Consider the following 25,848-nt stretch of genomic DNA (forward strand, 5'->3'; position numbering starts at 1 on the left):
TCATTGACTCTTACCTCCGCCAATTACCCTTTTTTTTAATAGATATTTTTTATTATTTTTCTCTTCTACAACACTTTACATTCATTACATCAACATTGTTATGTCAACATACCTGTACGTGTATATAATATTTCGCTTCTATATTTACACACCTTTATACAGAGTTCTATATATATTTATATATATTGTTTTTTGGCTTAATTAATTTTATTCTTGTTTGGCAGCCATTTGTACCAATTGTTCTAAATTTCATAATATTCCGACTCTTCTTTATCTTTTAATTTCAGTGTTAATTAATCAATTACCCTTGATTGGGTTTTCTTTTTAATTTCTGCGTTAGTTCTGCTTTTCAACAAAGATGAAAAACAAATGAAGAATGGTAGTAGGAATTGGGTATATCTAGATTAATGAACTGTTTGGACTGCAAGGCGACCCAACCGGTTAGTCCTAGAGGAGATCAATCCTGACTGCTCTTTAGAAGACCAGATCCTGAAGAGGAAACTCAAAGACTTTGGCCACCTGATGAGAAAGGAAGAAGGACTCCCTGGAGAAGAGCCTCATGCTGGGAATGATGGAGGGCAGAAGAAGAAGAAGGGGACAGCAGAGAAGGAGGTAGCTGGATGGAGTCAACAAAGCAGTTGGCATGAGCTTAAATGGACTCCAGAGGATGGTAGAGGAGAGGAAGGTCTGGAGGATCATTATCCATGGGGTAGCGATGGGACGGACATGACTTTGCAACTAATAACAACAAGTTTAATGAAAGAAAAAACTTGGGGTGATATGATAGCAGTCTTTCAATATTTGAGGAGCTGTCCCAGAGAAAAGTGGGTGGTCAAAGCAGAAGCCAAGACAAGAAACAATGGATGGGAACTAATCAAGAAGAGATCCAATCTAAACGTAGGAGGGATTTCCTGACAATGAGAACAATTAATCAGTGGAACAACTTGCCTCCAGAAGTTGTGAATGCTCCAACACTGGAAGTTTTTAAGAAGAGTTTGGATAGCCATTTGTCTGAAATGGTTGGATTAGAACTCCAAGAGCCCTTCCAACTTTGTTACTCTGTAATTCTGTCGATGTATTAGTTAAAAGAGGTCAGTTGACCAACTCATCGAGAACAGCACTTCCCAAACCTGTCTTAGCTGGGTGGGTTGGATTAGAAGACCTCCAAAGTCCCTTCCAACTCGGTTTTTCTGTTATTTTCACTGTCATCTTGAGGACATGCTTAGAACACATTTCCAGAATGAAGTTTGGATCAATGTAAACAGATTTTTTTAAAACCCTAATGGGGGAGGGAGAGATGCAAACACATACACATATTGATCAGCTCTTTATTTATGATTTGTTAGAACTTCGTGAAATTGATTGCTGTGCTCACCACACCGGGATAAAAAATCAAAGCTCATTCCAAGATCCCTTGAAGTTGTTTTGTTGGCTCGCGCTCAAAAGGAGAATTAAAAAGCCCAAAACAACAGTAACCTTTTTCCAAAGTTAGTAGATCTATTTTTGTGGTAGGGAACAATAATAGAAAAATGAGTCAGCTCTCCAAAAGTATCTCGGTCAGGGCTCTCGAGAACCATAATCAAGGACATGTCTGGTGATTCTCAGTCATCTGGGTTATGGTTTTCCCAAAGGTACTTTTTTCAAGAAGCAACTGGACAACTGGACTTGGCTATCCCAGTGAGAGGGGTTTTGGAGTCCTAGTGGACAACCTTTTAAATAGGAGCCAGCCGTGTGCAGCAGCTGCCCAAAAAGCCAACACAGTTCTAGGCTGCATCAACAGAGGGATAGAATCAAGATCACGTGAAGGGTTGATACCACTTTATAAGGCCTTGGTAAGGCCACACTTGGAATACGGCATCCAGTTTTGGTCACCACGGTGTAGAAAAGATGTGGGGACTCTAGAAAGAGTGCAGAGAAGAGCAACAAAGAGGATTAGGAGACTGGAGGCTAAAACATCTGAAGAATGGTTGCAGAGACTGGGTATGTCTAGTTAAATGAAAAGAAGGACTAGGGGGAGACATGATAGCAGTCTTCCAATATATTAGAGGCTTGCCCCAAAGAAGAGGGAGTCAAGCTATTCTCCAAACCCCCTGAGGTAGAACAAGAAGCAATAGATGGAAACTAATCAAGGAGAGAAGCAACCTAGAACTGAGGAGAAATTTCCTAACAGTGAGAACCAATTAATCAGTGGAACAACTTGCCCCAGAAGTTGTGAATGCTCCAACACTGGAAGTTTTTAGAAAATGTTGGATAACCATTTGTCCGAATGGCGTAAGGTTTCCTGCCTAAGGCAGGAAACAGGGGGTTGGACTAGAATACCTCCAAGGTCCCTTCCAGCTCCATCCGATTCTGACAATTCATTGCTCTCTGGAATGTATTCACTCTGCTGCTCTCATACACACAGGTCCCTAAACAAAATTCGGAGAAGAAGTTCCAAGCTAGACAAAGTTCCATTTATAGATTAATACGCTTAAATATTTAAAAGGGACCTTCCCAAATCATCAATGGGACCATCCAGAGGTCAAACATCAATGTAGAAAAAGGCAGTTGCTTTATTGATTTTTTACTTATTTACTTAAAGCACAACGATTCTCCCAGTGCTGCCTTTCTCACTCTGGCGCTTTGATTTAAAGGCAAATGATAGGTTAAGAATGCACAAGGACAGGAGTGGAGTACATTTCCACAAACTCTTAAACCATGTCTCTTTTCTTTGGATGGCATGGCAACTGTGCTGGCCACAGGCAGGGGGATAGTCTCTTTTTTAGTTGATTGAGTTGAGCAGAGCTGGTGGCAGACTGAGGCAGTGAGGAGGCTGGGGAGGAACCTGGGCCAGTCTTGGAGTCTGGAGAAGGCTCTGATGCGGGCTCTGTGTCGGAGGCAGAGGAAGGGACCAGAGCCATCTGACAGTTATCAGCTGCCATCGGAGTGAAAGATCAGTGGGGCAGAAGAACAGCTGGAGCCTGTTTCCAATGTGTGCTTGTGCAGAGCTTCCAGAAGAAGGGGAATAGTTAAGGAACAAGGGCCAACTCGGGAGTAAAGGCGCAGGTGGATGGTGAATAGTCCCTCCCATAGGCGAAAGGGGAGTGGAGTTTGCAGGAGACAATTAGTTTCAATTCATCAGGGTGAAGATCTGTTCCTGACTTCTTGCCAAGTAATTGCTGCTACAGCTGTTTGGAAGATATCGGCCTGGCAGCTCTCCAAGCCTGATAAGGTCTGTGGTTGTCAATTCACCTTTGAAAGACTGTTTGCCGGGACTTTGCTGAGTGTGAATGAGAGGAATTCACATGAGCTTCATAAAAGGAGGGTTTGTGTGACATGGTTGCAATGTGACACTATCTGGGGCTTTGCCCCAAAGAAGAGGGAGTCAGTTTAGTCTCCAAAACACCAGAAGGCAGGGCAAGAAGCAATGGGTGTAAACTTAAGGAGGAGAACCAACCTAGAGCTAAGGAGACAATTTCCCAACAGTGAGAATAATTTAGCAATGGAAGGACTTGCCTTCAGAAGTTATGGGTTCTCCAAGACTGCAGGTCTTCAAGAAGAGATTGGACAACTGTTTGTCTGGAATGGTATAAGGTCTCCTGTTTGAGCAGGTTGACCTCCAAGGTCCCTTCCAACTCTGTTATTCTGTTAAATATGACTAACTCTATATCTATGCCAGTTGGTTTTCCCAGTTGCAATGGATGGCTGTGAAAGTTGGACCATAAGGAAGGCTGAGCGCCAAAGAATGGAGGCCTTTGAACTCTGGTGCTGGAGAAGACTCCTGCGAGTCCCTTGGACTGCAAGGCCATCCAACCGGTCAGTTCTAGAGGAGATCAACCCTGACTGCTCTTTAGAAGGTCAGATCCTGAAGAGAAAACTAAAGTACTCTGGCCACCTAATGAGAAGGAAGAAGGACTCACTGGAGAAGAGCCTATTGCTGGGAAAGATGGAGGGCAAAGAAGAAGAAGGGGACGACAGAGAAGGAGTGGCTGGATGGAGTCACCGGTGCTTAAATGGACTCCAGAGGATGGTAGAGGACAGGAAGGCCTGGAGGAACGTTGTCCATGGGGTCATAATGGGTCGGACACAATTCATACTAACAACAACAATCAAGGAATGTAAAGAGAGAGAGAGAGGGAGAAACGCATAGTGGAGAGAGAGAGAAAAGAGAAGGGGGAGGAGGAAGGAGAGGAGGGAGGAGAGGAGGAGGAGGAAGAGGAGGAAAGGAGGAGGAGGAGGAGAAGAGACAGAGTAGGAGGTGGCTGGATGGAGTCATCGAAGCAGCCGGTGTGAGCTTAATGGACTCCAGAGGATGGTAGAGGACAGGAAGGCCTGGAGGAATGTTGTCCATGGGGTCAGGTCACAATGGGTTGGACACGACTTTGCAACTAACAACAACAACAACATATCTATTCCATACTTGTATGTGTGTTTGTGCCCATGCTCACAATTACAATCCATTTTTAATCGTCAAGAAGATCCTGCGCCCATCCGTACTTCGATGTCCTTCTCCCCAACTTCCAAGTCCACTTCCCCGCCTGTAACATTGCTGGGCTGCCAACTCCTTGTTGTCTTTCTCCTCAAATACAGTTAATTCGCTATGAAATCGCTCTCTAATAGCTTAATGAATGCATTAAACCATGCACCAATTAGGTTTTTTTCTTTTTCTTTTTTTCTTTTACATAACGGATTGCTTAGTTACTGATTGAAAGGGTATGATATATCATCACCGGCTCCGTGAGATTTATGAGGCATTAAGGCCATCTCCTGTCACGGAAGGCTGCAGATATGAATGATTCTCGAAATTGCGCGTACAAAGCCGATCTCCATTCCGCCGTCCTCGTCCTCATCGTTTTCATTCATCTTGACTTTGTCCTCTTCCTTCTCGTACTTGCCAGGTTACACGGAGCCGGAATGAAAATGTCATTTCCCTCATCAGTTTTATACTGAAAAGTGGCCTATTGTGGTGACAAATGCTATTGCAGGTGCCAGGAAATGGGATAGGATAGAGGAATATATTAACCAGCAAAGGTTGGCTTCGTATGGCTTAGATTACAACTAGCAAACTCTCCTCTCTCTCCCAATCAAGTCATCACTCTCCAATTCATGCTGCTGTGAAAGGACTTCTTTTTTTTTCACAGCCAAGATAGCTAAAGAAGAAATGATGCTGGTTTCGACAGGCTCCATAATGGCTTTGGGTGTTTTATACAATTCTACCTTACCAGGCCTTATATTTAATTCCCTTTCTATGACTCTAGATTCAGTAGAGAAAGGAAGGGAAGGAGGAAAGAAGGGAGGAAGAGAAGGGGGTGGGAGGAAGGAAGAAGGGAGGTAGGGAGAGAGGGAGGAATGGATGGATGGATGAGGGAGAGAGGGAGGAGGGAAGGAAGAGAGAGGGAGGGGTTAGGGTTAAGAAGGAAGGAAGGAAGGAAGGAAGGAAGGAAGGAAGGAAGGAAAGGAGGAAGGGAGGAAATGGAGGGAGGATTGAAGGAAGAAGGGAGTGAGGTAGGGAAAGAGGGAAGGAGGGAGAGAGGGAAGAATGAATGAATGGAAGAGGGAGGGAGGAGGGAAGGAAGCGAGAAGGAAGGGTTAGGGTTAGGAAGGAAGGAAGGAAAGAAGGGAGGGGGGATGAAAATGAAGGGAGGGATGAATGAATGAGGGGGAGAGGAATGAGGGGTGAGAGGAATGAATGAATGAAGGGAGGGATGAATGAATGAGGGGAGGGAGGAAATGGGTGAAGGGAGGGTTGAATGAATGAGGGGTGGGAGGGAGAAATGGAGGAAGGAAGGAATGAGGATGGAGGGAAGGAAAGGAGGGAGGGAGAGAGGGAGGAATTAGAGGTGGGAGGAATGAATGAATGAAGGGATGGATGGATGAATGAATGAATGAATGAGGGGTGGAGGGAGAGAAATGGAGGGAGGAATGAATGAATGGATGGAAGGAAAGGAGGGTGGGAGGGGAGAGGGAAGAATGAAGGGTGGGAGGAATGAATGAATGAAGGGAGGGAGGGTTGAATAAATGAGGGGTAGGAGGGAGGAATGGAGGAATGAATGAATGAGGGAGGGAAGAAGGAAGGAAGGAAGGAAGGAAGGAAGGAAGGAAGGAAGGAAGTTTTCATGAAGAAACTGGACAACCATTTGCCTGCAATGGGATTGGGTTTCCTGCTTGAGCAGGGGTTGGACTAGAAGACCCCTTCCAACTCTTATTCTGCTCTTCTATGTAAGAGTCTTTTTCTCTTTTTCTCTCCCCCCCCCCCCTCTCTCCCTCCTTCCGCCTGCTGCAGAGATTCCGCCATGTGGATTTTCTCTCGGCCGCTCACCGCAGCCTGAGTCAGCCGCCTCTGGGGGGCTCATTTGCCATCGTCGCCAGGGGAAAAAAATTATTCATGTTAGGCAGATTTGGGGAGCGGTAGAAAGGAAGGAGGCAGTGAGCAGATTAGCCCCAGCTTAAGGCTATTATAGCCACTGCAGGCTTGAAAGACAGAGAACATCTTGACGTTGATTTGGGAAACCTTTTCCCTTCTTAGAGATATTGGAAATACATGTTTTCATGAGGTTCTTTCATTGGAGGTCTTCTAGTCTCACCCCCTGCTTAGGCAGGAAACCCTACACCCCTTCAGACAAATGGTTATCCAACATCTTCTTAAAGACTTCCAGTGTTGGAGCATTCAGAACTTCTGGAGGGGAGCTGTTCCACCGATTAATTTTTCTAACTGTCAGGAAATTCCTCCTTTGTTCTAAGTTGCTTCTCTCCTCTCCCCTTCTTCCACGCCAACCCTTCTCTAAGTTGTCGACAGAGAATTGCAATCCAGGTTCAAGCCTTGGCAATCACCGGTGTTCTCTCTGCTGTTTGTGTAAAGGGATTACAAGTTTTTTCTCAAGCGGATGCTAATATGCCAGGAAAATAATAGCAAGATTGGGGAAGAGTAGGTAGGTTTTTCTGGAAGGGAGGAAAAAAAAAACCTTTTTTCAAACTCCTTGCTGGAGAAAAAAAAGCAAGTCATCGCAACAGCTAGATAATCATTTTGTTTACAGAGCATTTATCCCACCCTCGTAGTATTCTTAGAGGATTTTTACAGGCACAGATTCAGGAAAATAGCAACGGCCCTCACGAAAACCTAAGCTTATGTTTCCATTATTTTGGAGAGCAAAAGACAGAAAAAGAAACATGTAAAGAGGACTGGGGGTGGGGACAGGATATCCGTGTTCCAATTTCAAGGGCTGCCCCAAAGAAGAACGGGGTCAACCTATTCTCCAAACATTGGTGGGTTCCTACCAGACTGGACCAGTTTGCCAGCTTCTGCCAACCGAGCAGCTCGAAAGCATGTAAAAAATTAAAGTAGAAAATAAGGAACCCCCTTTGGTGGGAAGGGAACAGCGTTCCATGCACCTTCAGCATTGAGTCATGCCAGCCACATGACCACGGAGACGTCTTCAGACAGTGCTGGCTCTTCGGCTTTGAAATGGAGATGAGCACCGCCCCCTAGACCCAGGAACAACTAGCACATCTGTGCGAGGGGAATCTTTACCTTTAGTTGAAGGAAAAGAAGGACTAGGTGTTGCATGACAGCAGAGTTCAAATATTTGAGAGGCTTCCATTAAGAAGAAGGAGTCAACCTATTTTCCAAAGCAACTAAAAACAAGACAAGAAGCAACAGATGAAACTGGGCCTGGCTAGTCTAGTGAAGAGAAGGACCAGGGGAGACATGAGAGCATCTTCTAATATTTGAGGGACTGCCACAGAGAGGAGAGATGTGGTCAAGCTATTTTCCAAAGCACCTGAAGGCCAAGACAAGGAATAATGGATGGAAACGGATCCAGGAGAGATTCAAGCTGGAAATAAGGAGGAATTTTCGGACAGGGAGAACAATCAACCCATGGAACAGAAGTTGTGGGAGCTTCATCCCTGGAAGCTTTCAAGAAGTGACTGGACTGCCATCTGTCAGAAATGGTATAGGGTCTCCTGCTTGGGTATGGGGTCACTTCAAACTCTGTTAATCTGATATTGATATTTTGAGATTCTACAAAAAGTGCAGAGAAGAGCAACCAGGATGATTAGGGGACTGGAGGCTAAATCATACAAAGAATGGTTGTAGGAACTGGGCATGGCTAGTCTAGGGAAGAGAAGGACCAGGGGAGACATGAGAGCATCTTCCAATATTGAGGGGCTGCCACAGAGATGAGAGATGGGGTTAAGCTATTTTCCAAAGCATCTGAAGGCCAGACAAGGAAAAATGGATGGAAACTGACCAAGGAGAGATTTAACCTAGAAATAAGGAGGAACTTTCAACCAATGGAACAGAAGTTGCCTTTGGAAGTTGTGGCAGCTTCATTACTTGAGACATTCAAGAAGAGATCGGACTATTATTTCTCAGAAATGGTGTAGGGTCTCCTGCCTGAGCAGGGGTTTAGACTTGATGACCTGTAAGGTCCATTCCAGCTCGGTTAATCTCTTAATGTTCATTGCTTCGATGACCCTATCTAACCATCTCCCCTCTTGCCACCCTTTCTCCATTATTTTATTTAAAATGTACAATTCAATTTGAATGAAGTATATTTAATGATTGTGGAAGAAACACACAAAATGTATTTGTAACCAATCGACACGCTTTCTACAAGATGTAACAAAATATGATTCTTTTTTTGTGTTTTTGTTTAATTAAAACAATAAAACTTTTCCCAAAAAAGCTATTTTCCAAAGCACAAGAAGGCAGGACAAGAAATAATGGATAGAAACTGACCAAGGAGAGAAATTCAACCTGGAAATAAGGAGGAATTTCCTGACAGCGAGGACAATCCATCAGTGGAATGGCTTCCCTCCAGAAGTTGTGAGTGCTCCACTTTTAAGAAGAGATTGTCTGAAAAGGTAGAAGGTTTCCTGCTTGAGCAGGGTATTGGATTAGAAAACCTCCAAACTCCCTTCCAGTTCTATTCAGATTGAAGATTGGAGAAAACCTATTACCCAAACCACCAGAAGGCAAGAGAAGGAACAATGGATGGAAACTCATCAAGGAGAGAAGCAAGCTAGAAACAAGGAGGAATTTCCTGACAGTGAGGACAATTAATCAGTGGGACGACTTGCCTGCATAAGTTGTGGAGGTTTTTAAGAAGATGTTGGATAACCATTTCTCTGGAAAGGTTCCATGGGTTGATTGCTCTCATTCTCGGAAAGCTCCTCTTCTTTCTAGGCTGAATTTCTCCTTGATCAGTTTCCATCCTGAATTCTTTATCTGGCCTTTGGGTGCTTTGGAAAATAGCTTGACCCCTCCTCTGCTCTCCTGTCTCCCCTGGTCCTTCTCTTCACTAGACTAGCCAGGCCCAGTTCCTGCAACCGTTCATCGTATGTTTTAGCCTTCAGTCTCCTAACCTAATCATCTTGGTGTCAACTCTTCTCTGCACTCTTTCTAAAGTCTCAACATCTTTTTTTATAGTGTGATGACCAAAACTCAATGAAGTACTCTAGGTGTGGTCTGGAATTAGCTGCCCCCGGAGCTTCCTATAATCCCTGACCTCCGATCCTTCCGACGCACCCTAAAAAGTTGGCTTTTCCAGCAAGCCAGCCTGGCCTGAACAAAACAAAATAAATTATTGGTCATTGTTAATATTAATTCGATTTTTTTTAAAAAAATGTTATTGTCAATTCTTATTGGGTCTATTTAATTTTTTAAAACTTTTGTATTATGTGTTTCTTTTAATGTTGAGTCCTTGGGAGAAGGGCAGCATATAAATCTAATAAATCTAAACCTAAACCTACTAAGGCTTTATAGAGTGATATTAGTACCTCCCTTGGTCTTGACTCTGTATCCCTCTGTTAATGAAGAGATTTAAGAAGATTTAAGAGATTTTAATTTAAGAAGAGATTGGACAATCATGTGTCTCAAACGGTGTAGAGTCTCCTACTTGAGCAGATGGTTGGATTAGAAGACCTCCAAGGCCCCTTCCAACTCTGTTATATTCTGTTATACAACCACTTAAGATTCAGGGGAAGAGAAGACAAGCTTAAAGCTTCAATTCCATTACCTCGTTTGGAGGCTGGCGCACCGTTGCAGCAACATCAGGGTTCCTTCGATTATGACGACGCTGCCAGAAATGGCATCTGCCAATTGGGAATATCTTCCTGGGCTTCAACAAATCTTTGATCACCAATTACTGGAATGATTTATGGACTCACCAGAGGCACCGCTTGCTCCACACAGGCTCAGAAAGACAGAGAAAGACCAGCATACAAAATAAGCTTTGGAGAGAACGAATCCCAAGTGTTTTTCGGCACAATGACTTTCCTCCCATCCCCAACCTCAGGATGAGTCAATGGCGAACAAATTCATATATGCAAGAATGAACATTAGGACGCAGCGGTCTATGGTGGAGGGGTTCTTGGTTGAAAGGTGGCAAAGAATGGGGTGACTGTGTACGGGAATTTGATGGAACTGGTAGCCTAGACATATAGCAGAATAACAGAGTAGGAAGGGACCTTGTAGGTCATCTAGTCCAACCCTCTGCCCAAGCACAAGACCCTACACCATTTCTGTCCGGTGGCAGTCCAGTCTCTTCTTGAAAGGTTCCAGGGATGAAGCTCCCACAACTTCTGAAGGCAATTTCTGTTCCATGGGTTGATTGTTCTCACGGTCAGAAAATTCCTTATTTCTAGATCGACCAATCAATCAATCAATCAGAATAGAGCTGGAAGGGAACGTGTAGGGCAAGCCCCCCCCCAAGCAGAAGACCCTACATCATTTCTGACTGATGGCAGTCCAGCCTCTTCTTGAAAGCTTCCAGTGATGAAGCTCCCACAACTTCTGAAGGCAACTTCTGTTCCATGGGTTGATTGTTCTCACGGTCAGAAAATTCTTTATTTCTAGGTTGACTAATCAATCAATCAGAATAGAGCTGGAAGGTACCTTGTAGGTCATCTAGTCCAACCCCCTGCCCAAGCAGAAGGTTCCATGGATGAAGCTCCCACAACTTCTGAAGGCAACTTCTGTTCCATGGGTTGATGGTTCTCACTGTCAGGAAATTCCTCCTTATTTCCAGATTGAATCGCTCCTCGATCAATTCCCATGCATTATTCCAAGTCTGGCCTTCAGGTGGTTTGTAATACAGGTTGACAGCCCCCCTCCTCTCTGTGGCAGCCCCTCAAATATTGGAACACTGCAATGAACACTGCAATGAGGTCTTCTAGTTCAATCCCCTGTACAGTTTCAGACAAATGGCTATCCAATCTTTTCTTGAAACCCATCCGTGATGACAACTCACAACCTCTGGCTTCAGTCGTTCCACAAAATTGTTCTCACTGCCGTAAGTCGAGGGGGTCTCCCTGTATTCTACACAGGTCTTCCTCCCCTACATGTCCACCTATAGATCAGATCTTCTGCCCTTCCTCGGTGGCCTCTTCCTTTTGTTTCTGTCCTTGCACTCTTGCGCAATACCCCATCACAACCTCCCTGCATCCCAGGGAAAAATAAATAAATAAAAGTAGGTAAAACTGGCCCTTCGTTGTTATTCTGCAGGCACACAACTGCTTGGTAATGCAGAAGCTGGTTCTTGTGGAGATTGCTCAATATTCCAACGGCATTCGCCATCCAGCTACTCAGTATTCAAGGATGAAGCTGAATTGCTCGATATTCTATGGTGTACTAAGGCTGTGAAGCTGGAAATTTTTTCCCTCTTTTTTTTTCTTCCCCCCCCCCACCCCCCACTCAGTATTCTTGAGCAGCTCTGGAGGTGCTCAGGGCCATCAGGACTGCAGAGTACGTGAGGCTGTTTTTTCATTTCATTACATTTTTTATTTTTTTACTTAAAAAAAAAAACTTGCCATAAGGATCGTAATGCTTCCAGGGATGCTTGCAGAGTTTGTCCTTAGGAAAGGGCCACGGGGGAAGCAGGTGGATAAATGAAGGATGAGGGGTGCTGTGTGGAGGACACACACACCCCTCTCCAGAAAATGCAACGCAGGATAAATGAAAGAGATCAGGGGGGGAAAAGTTTTGCAGATGGTTTACGGATTGGGTTGGCCTCAAGCACAAAGTCCAGCAGTGATTTCCAAGTAGAAACAAAAATACTTATGTTGGGGAAAATTGATTTTGGATTTTACCAATTAGATAGATTTGTTGATATAGAAATCACTAGTTGATAAGGTAAAGGTTCCCCTTGCACATCTGTGCTAGTCATTCCCAACTCTAGGGGACGGTACTCATCTCTGTTTCAAAGCCAAAGAGCCAGTGCTGGCCGAAGACGTCTCCGTGGTCATGTGGCCGGCATGACTCAACGCCCGAAGGCGCAAGGAACACTGTTCCCTTCCCACCAAAGGTGGTTCCTATTTATCTACTTGCATTTTTGACATACTTTGGAACTGCTAGGTTGGCAGAAGCTGGGACAAGTCACGGGAGCTCCCTCCGTTAAGCAGTACTGGGGATTCGAACCACCCAACTGCTGACCTTTCTGATCAACAAGCTCAGCATCTTAGCCACTGAGCCACCACGTCCCAAGTGGCTAGTTGATACTACTATGTAAAAGTAAAAAAAAAAAAAAGTTGAGGTTTGACGTGACTATCTTATTTTGCTGCATCAGAGCAAATGCTTTTTCTCCCCCCTTCTTTTCTGTACTCTTCCCCTTCCCACTCCTGATTTTCCCTACTATTGGTTGTTTTGTACTTTATATTATAAACAAATAACAAATGGTTTAGCTTAAGCATTGCTCCTATCAGGTTAATCCCTGCTCGTTGTCCCAAACTTGATTGCTTTTAACCTGGTTTCGTGGATGAAAAATGGTAATGAGCAGATATTTGACTTCTGCCCATACAGGGTATTAAATCTATGTATGTATGTATGTATGTATGTATGTATGTATGTATGTATGTATCTCTCTCTCTCTCTCTCTCTCTCTCTCTCTCTCTCTCTCTCTCTCTCTCTCGCTATCTAGCTATCTAGCTATAAACATACACACACACACACACACAAAACAGGCTGTGTGTGTGTGTGTGTGTGTGTGTGTGTGTGTGTATATGTTCCAGCATAACTCTGAAATGCCTCGAGCAATTTCAACTAAACTTGATACACAGATGACTTACTCCCTGGAAACAAATACTGTGGAGGTAAGACACCCCTAACACCCTTCGGGGTGTATATTTTGTTGAGACACATCCTGTTGTGCCTTAAAATGGCTTCTACTGTACTGCGGTAAAATGGCTTCTACTGTACAGCCCAGTGGAGTTGCCATGGTAATGGCTTCACAGTACTCCACAAGGGGGCTCCCTCTAGTAAGGGGGATAAGACTGTTTCCCTCGAAGAAGAAGAAGAAGAATGAACAGAGCTGGAAAGGACCTTGGAGGTCTTCTAGTCCAGCCCTCTGCTCAAGCAGGAGAACCTATACTATTTCAAGCATCTCCGAACGCAATGTACTTGTTTATGGAGTGGAATTGCAAGAGAGGATTATTTTGTATTCTCTTTCTGCGATTCACATAGAATTCTAGATGACCGCAGGGAGGGAATGCTCGGCGAGATTGGAGCCTCAGCCTCCGCTCCCCAACCCAACTCCGTTTTCCTAGCGTCTCGGTGAAATACAAAACAGGCTCCATTTTGCAAAACGTGAAATAGTAGCTCCTAAAGAAAGGATATAAGAGATGCTCCATGGAGAACTTAACTCCATGGAGTTAAGAGAAGCAGAGCACCCTGTTGCTTTTACCCCGAAGATTAAATTTGCGGGGTTTTCATATTAATCCTATAACCTCCTCTAAAGACAAACACGACTTCATTATTCATCAATTCGCAAAGGTTGCTATTACAGTTGCCTCCAGATTTGGTTCCTTTGCCTTTGGCTGAGCTGTTGCTTATGAATGCAGTGCTGCTTTGGGTAGCGTCTTATGGCTTCTTCTGCCTTTCCAATCAAATAAAAAAAAAGAGTGGAATTAAATTAATGATTTTGGCGAACGGGCGTTCCCTACCCGAGTCAGGCCGAGCAGGCGTAGCTCCTTAAACCTCTATCAAGCAGTTTTCCTGAGATTACCGTAGTCTCAGGGACTGACTTGGTTGGAAATGGACATGAAAGATGTGGGATGGGTGAATGGAGAAGGTAGAAGACAGTTTAAAGAGGACAAAGGGAGAAAAAGATTACGTAAATTCACAGGGGTCATGTTTTAAGGTATAGTTGTTTCCAATTAATTTTGCTCGTCCCTCCTTTGTTGGCACTTTTAATTAGGATCCAATATTTCCCCATTATTAATGGTAGGTAAAAGGTAAAGGTTCCCCTCGCACATACGTGTCAGTCGTTCCCAACTCTAGGGGGCGGCTCATCTCTGTTTCAAAGCCAAAGAGCCAGCGTTGTCCGAAGACGTCTCTGTGGTCATGTGGCCGGCATAACTCAATGCCGAAGCTGCTCGGAACGCTGTTCCCTTCCCACCAAAGGTGGTCCCTATTTTTCTACTTGCATTTTTTACGTCCTTTCGAACTGCTAGGTTGGCAGAAGCTGGGACAAGTCACGGGAGCTCACTCCATTACGCAGCTCTCGGGATTCAAACTGCTGAACTGCTGACCTTTCTGATCAACCAACTCAGCGTCTTAGCCACTGAGCCACCACGTCCCTATTCTGTGTGTGTGTGTGTGTGTGTGTGGTGTGTGTATGTATGTATGTATGTATGGTGTCACAACCACTGGTATGCCCAAAGGTTAGGATTAACCCTAACCCTAACCCTAACCCTAACCCTAACCTAACCCTTAACCTAACGCTAAACCTAACCCTAACCCTTAACTTAACCCTAACCCTAACCCTAACCCCTACTAACCCTAAACCTAAACCTAACCCTTACCTTATGTGAATCGGCTTGCTTTAATTTAATTTTATTTCAATTTTTAATTTTTTTCGTTGCGCTGTGATGACGTCACATGCGCGCTTTCGTCAGCGCGATTTTGTCCTCCGCGCTTTTGATGGGTCACGATGCCCAAATATCGGAGGGAGCATACTGCTTCCCTTTTCTATCGGCTCACTCTGGAAGCCATCCAGGCAGAAATGCAACATAGATAGATAGATAGATAGATATAGATAGATAGAGTAGGTAGGTAGGTAGTAGTAGGTAGGTAGTAGGTAGGTAGGTAGTAGGTAGGTAGGTAAGGTAGAGGTAGAGGTAGAGGTAGAGGTAGAGGTAGAGGTAGAGGTAGAGGTAGAGGTAGAGGTAGAGGTAGAGGTAGAGGTAGAGGTAGAGGTAGAGGTAGAGGTAGAGGTAGAGGTAGAGGTAGAGGTAGAGGTAGAGATAGATAGATATTCCTTAAATTAGACCCATCCAATTCCTTCAACTCGTGGTTTCTCTCCTTGAGTCCCCTAATCATCTTTGCTGCTCTTCTCTGCACTCTTTCCAGAGTCTCAACATCTTTTTTTTAACAATGGGATGACCAAAACTGGATGCAATATTCCAAGCAGTGACCAAAACTGCTTGCAGTAGTGCCAGTGTGGTCTTGCAATAGAGCGCAGCTGCAGAGGTCTGGTGTTGCACAGGTGCACGAAATCTTCCAGGGACAGCAGGGAGCTGAAAACGGTCTTCCGGGCAGAATGGTTTATCCACCGCTGGAGGGAAACTGAGTCGAGACACAGTTACCCCACGTCTCCATCAGTAACTACAGATGCCTAGGATGCAAACTCAGGCAGGCAAGGAAGCAAGCAATTCCCAGGCCGTGTATTCTTACAGGAGCATGCCAAGGGATATCGTCATCCCTGGGGAATCTCTCTCCTTTTTTTCCGCCCCTCCACCCCAAACTACATAAATTGGAGGCATCAAGCAGAACTCCGCTGATAATACACTAGTGGTGCCTTGCTTCCTAGCTGCTGGTTCAAGGTAATGTCAACTTCGAATTGCTGATTTTAATCTTCCAAGCCGGGTTTTGACTGGGGGGCAGAAAGCAGGCTGGTTTCTCTACGCATTAGCTCATGCTCTGCCATTGCTCTGCAATGGGAAAGGTCTTCTCTGTCGGGTTTATATTTGAGGGTCTGCCACAGAGGAGAGGGGCGTGTGTCAAATTATTCTCCAAAGGGCCAGAGGGCAGGACAAGAAAACGAATGGATGGAAACTGATCCAGGAGGAAGCAACCTGGGATTGAGGAGAAACTTTCTGACAGTGTGGACAATCAACCAGGGGAACAGAAGTTGCCTCCAGAAGTTGTGGGTGCTCAATCACTGGGGTTTTTTAACAAGAGACAGGACAGTCGCTTGTCTGAAATGGTATAGGTTCTCCGGCTTGAGCAGGGGACTGGACTAGAAGACCTCCAAGATCCCTTCCAAATTCTATTCTATTCTATTCTAATTTTCTATTCTATTCTAATTTTCTATTCTATTCTATTCTAATTTTTATTCTAATTTTCTTTTTTTTTTTCTAATTTTTTTCTATTTATTTTCTATTCTAATTTTCTATTCTAATTTTCTATTCTATTCTATTCTAATTTCTATTCTATTCTAATCTAATTTTCTATTCTAATTTCTACTATTCTATTCATTCCATTCCATTCTAACTTTTATTCTATTCTAATTTTCTATTCTATTCTATTCTATTCATTCCATTCCATTCTATTTTTTTATTCTATTCTAATTTCTATTCTATTCTATTCATTCCATTCCATTCTATTTTTTATTCTATTCTAATTTTCTATCTATTCTATTTATTCCATTCCATTCTATTTTTTATCTATTCTAATTTTCTTCTATTCTATTCATTCCATTCCATTCTAATTTTCTATTCTAGCAATAGCAATAGCAATAGCAATAGCAATAGCAGTAGACTTATATACCGCTTCATAGGCCTTTCAGGCCTCTCTAAGCGGTATCAGAGAGTCAGCATATTGCCCCCAACAATCTGGGTCCTCATTTTACCCACCTCGGAAGGATGGAAGGCTGAGTCAACCCTGAGCCGGTGAGATTTGAACCGCTGACCTGCTGATCTAGCAGTAGCCTGCAGTGCTGCATTTAACCACTGCGCCACCTTGGCTCTTAAGAATAGAATAGAATATTCTATTCTATTCTAATTTTCTATTCTATTCTAATTTCTATTCTATTCCATTCCGTTCTATTCTATTCATGTTATGTGATAGGGAGGAACTGGATCGTTAAAAAGAGTTAGCAATGAACTTGACTTTGCAATGAATTAAAGTAGCAACTAAAGTCTTTTATTTTACATTTTCTTGACCTTGGCTCAGGTGTTTTGCATTGGCATCCTTCAGTCTCCAAAGACGATGGTATCGTGCTCTGGGAAGAGGTCAAGGCTGGAGTGTCCTCTCCAGAGCACCAGGCCTGGGTAGATTAATATGGAGGATAGACTGTTACCTAAGCAGCAGATCTTCCCATCTCCACGTGGCTGAAATAGTCCCATGGAACGGCAGAGCCATTCAGCTGCATCGCAGGAGTTACCAGAACCTGGTTGTACACAGTCACGAACTGCTTCCAGGACTCCGGCTCTGGATTTTGCCTGGAGGTTGACTCCTGAAGCTTTTTCCAGTAGTGGATGTAGCCACAAGGCAGTGGAGGTTTGTAATGGGAGTTTCCCTTCTCCTAGAAGATGGTTTTGCCGCTGGATCTGCCGTTGGGGCGTAGAGCCCTCTTCCGCCTTCAAACCCCTTGACCGTCTTCTCCCATAACCCTGAGAAGGGGCCCTTACGAGGTGCTCCCAGCTGGGCCAGCTGGGCCAAGGTTTTTTAAGGAGGTGTTACTCCTCCATCACTCGCCCTTTGTCCTGGCTTGTGACAGGCAGAGCCTGGCTTCCCAAACGTTGGGCCCAGGATGGTGGGTTTAGATCTTTTAAGGGTCTCCTATTTATTGGGTTAAGGAGATTTGTTACTTAATGTGCCTGGATGGCTTATTGCACATTGATTCCCCGAGAGATAAAAATTACTATTAACATAGTGAGTAACAATAGAAAAAAAAATTGTTCCTCAGGGTTGAACTGTGGGGTCCTTGGTTGCTCTCTGAGCTAGGTGGTTTTCTTCCAGACGTTTCATGACCCAACTAGGTAATGCCATCAGTGCACTGATGATCCTCCGTGGTCATTATCCGGCATATAATGTTACCTAGTTGGATAATGAAATGTCTAGAAGAAAACAACCTAGCCCAGAGAACACCAAGGATGCCACAGCCCTCCCCTTCCTCCTCTTCATTCTTCTCCAGCGCTCTGCAAATTTTTTTCCCTGCCTTGATAATGTTACTTAGTTGGGTAATGAAATGCAAGGAAATAAGGCCAGAGAGCTCCAAAGACGCCACAGTCGTCTTCCTCTTCCTCTCCACAATCCCACTCCCTTCCAACACTGATGATGTTACCTAGTTGGGTAAAGAAACATCTGCAAGGAAACAACCAAGCTCAGAGAGCATCAAGAACTCCACAGTCCTTCTTCTCCTCCTTCCCTTTCTCCTCCTCTTCCTCCTTGTCTTCTTGCTGCTCCTCCTCCCTCTGTAAACCCCACTGTCTTCTAGCACTGATGGTGTTACCTAGTTGGGTAAAGAAACTGCAAGGAACAACCAAACTCAAAAGCACCAAGGACTATACTGTCCTCCTTTTCCTCCTCCTCCTCTCTCTAAACCCCACTGTCCTCTAGCATTGATCAAGTTACCTAGCTGGATAAAGAAACATCTGCAAGGAAACAAACAAGCTCAGAGAGCACCAAGGACCCCACAGTCCTCCTCCTCCTCCATGTCTTCCTGCTCCTCCTCCTCTCTCCAAACCCCATTCCCTTCTAGCACTGATGGTGTTACCTAGTTGGGTAAAGAAACATCTGCAAGAAAACAACCAAGCTCAGAGAACACAAGGACTCACAGTCCTTCTCTCCTCCTTCCCCTTCTCTTCCTCCTTCTCCTCCTTCTCCTTCTCCTCCTCCTCCTTGTCTTCTTGCTCCTCCTCCTCTCAGTAAAATCCATTGTCTTCTAGCACTGATGGCATTACCTAGTTGGGTAAAGAAACATCTGCAAGGAAACAACCAAGCTCAGAAAGCACCAAGGGCTATACTGTCCTCGTTTTCCTCCTCCTCCTCTCTCCAAACCCCACTGTCCTCTAGCACTGATCATGTTACCTAGCTGGGTAAAGAAACATCTGCAGGAAAATAACCAAGTGCAGAGGGCGCCTAGGCACCCACAATATATGTTGGAATATTGGAATCCCATATCACTTATGTATGATATGACCAAAATAAATCACCCACTTCAAAACCCCCACCACCCGAAAATTCATATCCAGGAGTCTCTTGTTTTGCCTCTAATTGTCACCACCGTAGAATAATTAAATTAACCTAATTACTATCGCTTAATGCGATAACTCCCCATTCAGTGCCACTCCCTCTGATTCACACAATTTTTAAAAAATCTCCATTAAGTCTAAATTATCCACTTCAAACTATTTCCTAGGCTGCCTTTGTTCCTCTTTTTATTATATTAATATATCTAAAAAAATATATCCTTGGAGGTATAATTAACTTTTCCATTCAGAATTCTAATTTGCTGCTCTCACGCCTCTGTTTCTGCAGTGTTTAAACTATCTATTATGCAAACGCCAAGAAGTCAAACTATGAATTATGTACCAATCTCTGTGCAGCCTTGACTTAACGCTGCATTTCTGGGCTTCTTGGTCAGGTAACCGACTGCGGAGAGTAGTGCATACTGCAGGTTTAATGCTTAGCAACTGGATTTGCTGTTCATATATGAAATTAAATCCCAGGGAAGGCACTCGCTGCGGAACCCTGCAGAATGTAGATTATTACAAACTTGAAATGGCAAAAAAAAGGAAAAGAGGAACTTTAATACTTTCAGAGTTCAGGTTTTCTTGAAAGGCGCACGAGAAAGTTTGCAGCGATTCGAGAAACCACTGGCAGCTTTTGTGGCTTGCAACCGTCACACAGCAGTTGTTTATTCCAGCAAGATAACATAAAGGAGAGGGGAGGGGGAGAGAGGGAATGAGAGGAAGAAGAGAATGAAGGAGAAAGAGAGAGGGAGGGAAGGAGGAAGAGGGATAAAGAGAATGAAGGAGAGGGAGAAAGTGGGGAAGGGAGGCACAGAATGAAGGAGAAGGAAAGGAAAGAAGGAAGGAAAGGAAAGAAGGAAGGAGAGAGAATGAAAGAGTGAAGGAGGGAGGGAGAGAATGAAGGAGAGAGGAAAAGAGATAGGGAGGGGGAGGAAGGGAGATAAGGAGTTAGTGGGAGAAAGAGAATGAGAGGAGAGGGAGAGAGGGGAAGGGAGATATAGAATGAAGAGGAGGAGAGGGAGAAAAAGGAGAGGGAAAGAGAGGGCGGGAGAGAGAAGAGGGAAAAGAGAATGAAGGAGAGAAGGAGAGCGCGGGGAGGGAGAGACAGAATGAAGGAGAAGGAAAGAGGGAAGGAGAGAGATGAAAAGAGTGAAGGGGGAGGAAGAGAATGAAGGAGAGAGGAAAAGAGATGGAGAGGGGGAGGGAGATAGGGAGGGGAGGGAGAAAAAGAATGAAGGAGAGAGGGAAAGAGATAGGGAGGGAGAGGGAGAAAGAGAAAGAGGAGAGGGAGAGTCAGAATGAAGGAGGGAGAGGGAGGGAGACAGGGTGGGAGGACTAGGGGAGTTAGAGAAAGAGAGGAAGGAGAACAGAAAGAGGGAGGGACCGAGGTTGAGCGAGAGAGAGGGAGAATGAGCGAGAGAGAGGGACAAGCAAGCTTAAATCATTGTTTCTGCAGAAAAACTAGGCACATGCAGCCTGTTTCTAGCTGACCATCCTTCAATCATAGCACAACTAACTGTCACCCATCCCTCCCCTCCATTTGTGTTCGGAAATGTTCATTCCTGGTCTCTTCCCTCCCTGCTCTTCTTTCCCTGTGTGCCATTTCTTATTAGATGTTTCAGTCTCCAGAGAAGGAGAAAAGAAAGAAGAAGAAGAAGAAGAAGAAGAAGAAGAAAGAAGAAGAAGAAGAAGAAGAAGAAGAAGAAGAAGAGAGGAGGAGAAGCAGGAGGAGGAGGAGAGGAGGAGGAGGAGGAAGAGGAGGAGGAGGAGGAGGAGGGAGGGGGAGAAGCAGGAGGAGGAGGAGAAAAGAGGGGAGAGGAGGAAAAGCAGGAGGAGGAGGAAGAGGAAAAAGAAGATGAGGAGGAAGAGCAGATGGAGAAAGAAGATGAGGAGGGGAAGAGCAGGAGGAGGAGGAAGAAGAGGAGGAGGAAGAGGAAGAAGAAGAAGGAAGAAGAGGAGGAGGAAGAGGTAGAAGAAGAAGGAAGAAGAGGAGGAGGAAAGCAGGAGAAGGAGGAAGAAGAAGAAGAGCAGGCGAAGGACCAGCACAACGAAAGAATAAAGCCTGATCACCAGGAAACCAACACCAAAGATGGTTGAGATTTTTTATTTATTTTCTAACTCTTGAAAGATCTCACAACCAATATTAATTTGAGTATACTCAACCATGATTTGACTTCCTCTAGCAGAGTTGCCCAGTTTTACCTGCTAATTTCCTTTGGAGGAAAACAGAATGCAATAGGATACCGTTGGCTCATACTTCCTGTGTTTGGGGCTGCAAGGGGGGGATTAACTAGTTTTTAGATTCCTCTTAAGGACCAGCAACCCCAGAGAGGACAAAAGGCAGGGAGAGGAAGAGACAAGGAGAAAAAAAGATTCATTACCATCCCTTGGAGCTCAATTAATCTTCTTTGGTAAGCCAAATATCTCCGTGAATCTGTGCTGGGATTTTAACCTGCGGTTTCGGGAAGAGTGGTCTCCTGTTGGGGACCCTTAAGTCATCCCCAAGGTTTAAAATGTTCAGCCAGTACCGCTAAACATCAGAAGATGATGGAGGGAGTTGTTTACTCCAGAAATTGAAAGAAAAATGAAGGAAACAGGACTAATGGAATCTTGGAGACTTTTGTTGGTGCTTAGAAACAATCTTATCATTCTAAAAGGTAAAGGTTCCACTCGCACAGATGTCCAAGTCGTTCCCAACTCTAGGGGGCGGTCATCTCCGTTTCAAAGCTGAAAAGCCAGTGCTATCCGAAGACATCTCCGTGGTATGTGGCCAGCATGACTCAACGCTGAAAGTGCATGGAACGCTGTTCGCTTCCCACCAAAGGTGGTCCCTATTTTCTCCTTGCATTTTTTACGTGCTTTTGAACTGCTAGGTTGGCAGAAGCTGGGACAAGTCACGGGAAGTCACTCTCTTACGCGGAGCTAGGGATTCGAACCGCCGAACCACTGACCTCTCTGATCGCCGAGTTCAGCATCTTAGCCACTGAGCCATCGTGTCCCCTATCATTCTACGACTGGACAAATTCTCCTGGAAACCATAAAGTGGGATTTTAGAAGGTTGATTGTTTTCACTGTCAGAAAATCCCTCCTTTTCCAGATTGAATCTCTCCTTGATCAGTTTCCATCCATTCTTCCTTGCTGGCCTTCGGGTGCTCTGGAGAATAGCTTGACCTCCCCTCTCTGTGGCAGCCCCTCAAATATTGGAAAACTCCTATCCTGCTCCCCTGGTCCTTCTCTTCACTAGACTAGCCAGGCCCAGTTCCTGCAACCGTTCATCATATGTTTTAGTCTCCAGGCCATTGATCATCTTAGATAGATTCAATTTAACAGAGTTTGAAGGGACCTTGTAGGCCATCTAGTCCAACCCCAGCTCTAGCTCCTCAAATATGGAAGGCTGCTCTCCTGTCTCCCCTGGTCCTTCTCTTCCCTAGACTAGCCGTGCCTCGTTCCTGCAACCGTTCATCGTATGTTTTAGCCTTCAGTCTCCTAATCCAGTGTTTCTCAACCTTGGCCACTTGAAGATGTCCGGACTTCAACTCCCAGAATTCCCCAGCCAGCGAATGCTGGCTGGGGAATTCTGGGAGTTGAAGTCCGGACATCTTCAAGTGGCCAAGGTTGAGAAACACTGTCCTACATCTTGGTGTCAACTCTTCTCTGCACTCTTTCTAAAGTCTCAACATCTTTTTTATAGTGTGATGACCAAAACTGTTTTAGCCTCCAGTCCCCTCATCATCCTGGTTGCTCTTCTCTGCCCTCTTCTAGAGTCTCAACAACCTTTACACGCACACACAACACACACAAAACACACACACACACACACACCACAACACACACACAGAGTTTGGTGACCAAACCTGGATGCAGTTCTCCAAATGGGGTCTTACTAAGATTGATGAGTGAACACTGATCTACAAATCTTCCCCAGGTAAAGAAGGAGGAAATCAGGTCAGCCGATTTTCGGAGTCCTTACCCACCATCTTTGGACTGCAAAATCCTTCTCAACTGCCAAGTCAGTGTCTTCTCTTGAATTTTCTGCGCTCAAGTGTGACACCTTGTGACTGATGGCAGGATTCCCACGTGGGCCGTTCTCTCAAAGCCAGCTTACTTACTAGCTGCCTCGCCTTCTTCAGCATCTGTCTCAGATGTTCCTGTCACATTGAGAAGAGGGGAGGGGGAGAAACACATTCACGTACAATCCCCGTTGGGATTTATATAATCACTTAATTGCAGCTTCTGTGTGTTTTTTTCCTTCCTCCTGGGCTCTGGGGCTCTTGGCAGCCCAAAATTTCATACACCTGGAATATTTTTTTAAAAATTTCCTCAATTTGGAAAGCCAGGCCAGAGACGGGTCAGTGGTTCCCTGTGGCTTCCTCAAAATGAACGGCCAACGAAATTATTTTTCATGCCAGTTGTAAAAACTGCCACCTTGTTTCGTACAGCCGTATCTCCGGCTTTGCCTCTGCGGAGGACAAGTGGTCAGTTTCACCTTTGAATTAGCAACAGGGAGGAAGAGAGAGGCTGTTGTTATTAGTTGCGAAGTTGTGTCCGACCCATCGCGACCCCATGGACAATGTTCCTCCAGGTCTTCCTGTCCTCTACCATCTCCTGGAGTCCATTTAAGCTCATGCCGGCTGCTTCGGTGACTCCAACCAGCCACCTCCTTCTCTGTCTTCTTCTTTTTCTTCACCTACTCCTCCTTCTCCTTCCTCCTCCTCCCCCCTTCTCTTTTCTCCTCTTCTCCACTATGCCTTCCCCCCCCTCTCTTTACATTCCTTGATTGTTGTTGTTAGTTTTGAAGTCGTGTCCGATCCATTATGACCCCAGGGACAACGTTCCTCCAGGACTTCCTGTCCTCTGCCATCCTCCGGAGTCCATTTAAGCTCACGCTGATTGCTTCGGTGACTCCATCCAGGCACCTCACTCTCTGTTGCCCTCCATCCTTCCCAGCATGAGGCTCTTCTCCGGGAGGCCTTCTTCCTTCTCATTAGGTGTCCAAAGTACTTGAGTTTCCTCTTCAGGATCTGGCCTTCTAAAGAGCAGTCAGGGTTGATCTCCTAGGACTGACCGGTTGGATGGCCTTGCAGTCCAAGGGACTCACAGGAGTCTTCTCCAGCACCAGAGTTCAAAGGCCTCCATTCTTTGGCACTCAGCTTCCTTATGGTCCAACCTTCACAGCCATCCATTGCAACTGGGAAACCATAGCCTTGACTAGACACACTTTGATTGGCAGGGTGATGCCTCTGCTTTTAGGATGCTGTCTAGGTTTGCCATCACTTTTACTCCCCAAGAGCAAGCATCTTGGCTGCAGTCCCCATCTGTGGTGATCTTGGAGCCCGGGAAAATTTTAGGTTTAGGTTTAGGTTTCATTTTATTTATATGCCGCCCTATTCCCTGCGGGACTCAGGGAGGTGCACAAACCCAAGGAGGGAAAGGGAAACACAAAAACTACAAATACAAGGCATTTAAAAACAACAACACACGATTCGAGAGGGGAAGGGAACTCATCAACCCCAGGCCTGCCAGCAAAGCCAGGTTTAAACAGCTTTTCGGAAGGCCTGGAGAGAGGTGAGGGTCCGAATCTCTGCGGGGAGTTCATTCCAAAGGGCCGGAGCTGCCACAGAGAAGGCCCTCCCCCGGTAGTAGCCAGATGACATCAAATAAAATCTGTTACATTTCTTCCCCATTTTGGGGGGGGGGGCAGGAATTGAAACGGCTGGATGCCATGTTCTTAGTTTCCTTAATGTTGAGTTTCAAGCCAACTTTTGCACTCTCCTTCTTCATCCGCATCAAGAGACTCTTTAGTTCAGCGGTTCTCAATCTGTGGCTTGGGACCTCTTTGGGGGTCGAACGGTCCTTTCTCAGGGGTCACCTAAGACCATTAGAAAACACATATTTTCCATGGTTAGGAACCACTAATTTTATGGTTGGGGGTCACCACAACATGAGGAACTGTATTAAACCATCATGGCATTGGGAAGGTTGAGAACCACTGCTTTAGTTCCTCTTCATTTTCTGCCATTCAAGTGGTATCATCTGCATATCGGAGATTTTTGATATTTCTGCCGGCACTATTAATTCCAACTTTTGATTCATCTAGCCCTGCCTTTCTCATGATGTGCTCTGCATATAAGTTAAATTGGCAGGGTGACCGTATACAACCTTCCCGGACTCCAGTGACATAACTGTGATGCCTGCAAGCCATCTTTCTCTTGGACCTCAGGCATGCCACACTTTCTACTGTCTATTTTCTATTGTGGGAAAATCGGAGGGGGATTATATGGAGTGGGGTGATATGTAGCCATAACAACATTCTTTCTAGAAAGCCAAGGTCATCCTTTGTCTCACCTGGCTGGAACTGAATGGGTGGAGACTGCGAACACGGCAGTGGAAGATTGGACCATGTGATAAACTTGTGGGCGTAGGGGCAAGTTCCTTAACTTTCAGATAGGTGGGGAAAACGTGGAAGCTTTCAGATTTGGGTCTTCCCAGATGTTCCAGCATGGCTCTCTTCATAAATTGGAACTTTGAGGAAGTTTTTGCCTCGGACTCTGATTTTATATTGGACACTATATGGAACCCTGACATTAACATACGGAAAACCCAAAAGAAAAACAACTTGTGCCTCCTTTCCCCCATTTGGTCTATAATTCCTCCTGTCTTTCTCCCTGAAGTCAG

This window comes from Thamnophis elegans, chromosome 16, assembly GCF_009769535.1.
Source record: "Thamnophis elegans isolate rThaEle1 chromosome 16, rThaEle1.pri, whole genome shotgun sequence".
NCBI lineage: Eukaryota > Metazoa > Chordata > Lepidosauria > Squamata > Colubridae > Thamnophis > Thamnophis elegans.